The sequence below is a fragment of the Moschus berezovskii genome, chromosome X (assembly GCF_049115385.1).
Source record: "Moschus berezovskii isolate FMDL1 chromosome X, NW_MosBer_1.0, whole genome shotgun sequence".
NCBI classification, from domain to species: Eukaryota; Metazoa; Chordata; class Mammalia; order Artiodactyla; family Moschidae; genus Moschus; species Moschus berezovskii.
This window is the reverse complement of record NC_142488.1, coordinates 28,314,640-28,318,153: the sequence shown is the minus strand read 5'-3', so window position 1 is coordinate 28,318,153 and position 3,514 is coordinate 28,314,640.

The window sequence follows — 3,514 nt, the reverse complement described above, 5'->3', positions numbered from 1 at the left end:
AAGTCGCTTCAGTCGTGTCCGACTCTGTGCAACCCCATAGACGGCAGCCACCAGGCTCCCTTGTCCCTGGGATTCTCCAGGCAAGAACACTGGAGTGGGTTGCCATTTCCTTCTCCAGTGCATGAAAGTGAAAAGTGAAAGTGAAGAAGCTCAGTCGTGTCCGATTCTCCACGACCCCACGGATTGCAGCCCACCAAGCTCCTCCGTCCATGGGATTCTCCAGGCAAGAGTACTAGAGTGGGTTGCCATTGCCTTATATTTGATATCTACATACTACTATTCTCTAGTTATGGGAAAGGCAATAATGGCTCTTATCTGGAACTGGCAATTGGCAAGTAGAACATGACAGAAAGACTAAATATTGAGGAAGAAGGTGCTGGGAAGATCACTTAGATGTGAGTAGAGAGTGGACAGGGGAAATCATGAGGATTGGGGGTGAGGATATGGATGATATCATAATGGAAATAGCTTTGAGGAAGTTTTGACACCAGGAGAAGCAACTGAATAACAGGAATAATATCCATTTAGAGGCATAAGCCGTACAACAGATGTATAGAAAATTGTATTATAAGATTTCAGCTACAAAGGATGTAATTCTGCCACATTAAAGTCAGCAAACAGAAAGCAGTTCCAAGCCAAATTCATAAGCTCAAGTCTTATCAGAAGAGCAAACTTGACATAGTGCCAACTTTTTGATTACAGAAAATATGTGCTGAAAAGATGATAAAATGAGTAATTTAAGAGACAAAATCAAGAGTGAATATAATAAAAATTCGGCAGCTTGTATTTGAATAAAACAATAAATGTGACTTAACCCAACCAAGAGCAGATGGAATCACCCCAAAGAGTAGTAAAGGCATGGCACTGCAGGTGAGCTCATAGGGACCCCATCAGAAAGTGTTTCTGCAGGTAGGTCAGACCCATTCTAGGATATTCATAGTATATCTGGTTGTGTTTGAACCTATACTAGAATAAAATGAAACAGTATTTGGCCCTGAAGTTACTATGACCTTTTACAGCTACGTTTAAAAATTTTTTTTTAGTATAGTTACTTTACAGTGTTCTGTTAGTTTCTACTGTACAACAAAATGAGTCAGCCATACATATACATACATCCCCTCTCTTTGGACTTCCTTCCATTCAGGTCACTACAGTGAATTGACTATAGTTTCCTGTGCTATACAGTATGTTCTCATTAGTTATCTATTTTATACAAAGTATCAATGGTGTTCGGAGAAGGCAATGGCAAGCCACTCCAATACTCTTGCCTAGAAAATCCCATGGAGAGAAGAGCCTGGTGGGCTGCATTCTGTAGGGTCTCTACTAGTCGGACAAGACTGAGCGACTTCACTTTCACTTTTCACTTTCACACATTGGAGAAGGAAATGGCAACCCACTCCAGTGTTCTTGCCTGGAGAATCCCAGGGATGGCGGAGCCCGGCGGGCTGCCGTCTATGGGGTCGCACAGAGTCAGACACGACTGAAGTGACTTAGCAGCAGCAGCAGCATCAACGGTGTATATGTGCCAAACCCAATCACCCAATTCCACCCACTACCTCCTCCAGCTAAATGCTTTACAGGCTTCAAAAGCCTGGTGACATCCTTAGGCCTGATTTTATAGGATTGTACTGCAAATGAACCTGCCCCTGGGTGAATGAGTCTGGTCCTTCCAGTGGTAGCAGGTCAAGTCAAATTTGGGACTAATAGAGAATCTGTCTATGTTATGGCACATACATGGAGATTGCCTTTTCTAATGGATCTAAAGTAATGTTCCATGAAATAGTGCAGCAAATTAAAAAAAACTCTAACAGAAATAAAATGATAGTATACTTTTTAAAGGTATAACTTTTCAAGATAAGTCATAGGTCAAAGGTGAATAAAATAAGCCCATTAAGTGGTATTCCCATCTCTGCAGCCATGAAATTAAAAGATGCTTGCTTGAATAAAGATCTGAACAAAGAGGCAATGAGAAAAAAAAAAAGATGCTTGCTCCTTGGAAGAAAAGTTGTGACCAACCTAGACAGCATATTAAAAAGCAGAGACACTACTTTGCTAACAAAGGTCCGTCTAGTCAAAGCTATGGTTTTTCCAGTTGTCATGTATGGATGTGAGAATTGGACTATAAAGAAAGTTGAGTGCCGAAGACCTGATGCTTTTGAACTGTGGTGTGGGAAAATAATTTTGAGAGTTCCTTGGACAGCAAGAAGATCCAACCAGTCGATCCTAAAGGAAATCAGTCCTGAACATTCATTGGAAGGACTGATGCTGAAGCTGAAACTCCAATACTTGGGCCACCTGATGCTGGCTACCCAATGAACTGACTCATTGGAAAAGACCCTGATGCTGGGAAAGACTGAAGGCGGGAGAAGGGTATGACAGAGGATGAGATGGTTGGATGGCATCACCGACTCAATGGACATGAATTTGAGTAAGCTCCAGGAGTTGGTGGTGGACAGGGAGGCCTGGCGTGCTGCAGTCCATGGGGTCACAAAGAGTCAGACAGGTCTGAGGAACTGAACTGAACTGAAGTAGAAATGTTTACATATTCAGAGTCTGGAATTTAGGTTTGATCAGAGTTAGGTAGAAAAAGATAACAGAATCAGGTATTATTTGGGACAGGATTACTCTTTCTTGGTTTAATTGAAGCCATCAGGGTAAACTAGTGAAATTATTTTGAGAACTGTACATATTTTTCTGCTTTTGGGCTAGAATAACTGACCCATTTGCAGGCAGACTTCTCTATCCTCCAGTAAAGATACAGACCCAGTAAAGATTCATTTGAGCAGTAAAATTAAATGTGACTTAAAATACTATTTCTTAAAATGGAAAAGTTATACATAGACACAGTTCAGTTCAGTTCAGTTCAGTCGCTCAGTTGTGTCCGACTCTTTGCGACCCCATGAATCACAGCACACCAGGCCTCCCTGTCCATCACCAACTCCCGGAGTTCACTCAAACTCATGTCCATCCAGTCGGTGATACCATCCAGCCATCTCACTCTCTGTCGTCCCCTTCTCCTCCCACCCCCAATCTTTCCAAGCATCAGAGTCTTTTCCAATGAGTCAACTCTTCGCATGAGGTGGCCAAAGTATTGGAGTTTCAAACTTCAAAAAGATATAGTGCAGAAAATAAAGACTCATTTCCAAAAGGCAATTGGTTGTTTCTAGTTTCTTGTATATCCCTATAGAAATAGTCTATGCTTTAAAAATACAAATTAGAGCATATTATGTCTTCCATGTTCTTTTGAAACAATGTATCTTGGAGATTTTTTCCTATTATTAGACATAAAATTACCTCACTAATTTTCTACAGTAGGGATATACTCCCAGGTATTTGGACAATATCGTATTTATGAATATTATTTTCTTGGTTGTTTCTTAATGTTGCCACAACAATATCTTTTAACATTATCTTTGTGTAGAGGTGCAAATATATCTTATGGATAAATTTTGGAAATGGTATTGTTTGGTCAAAGGGTATGAATATTTAAAATTTTGGAAAATAACAGATGCTG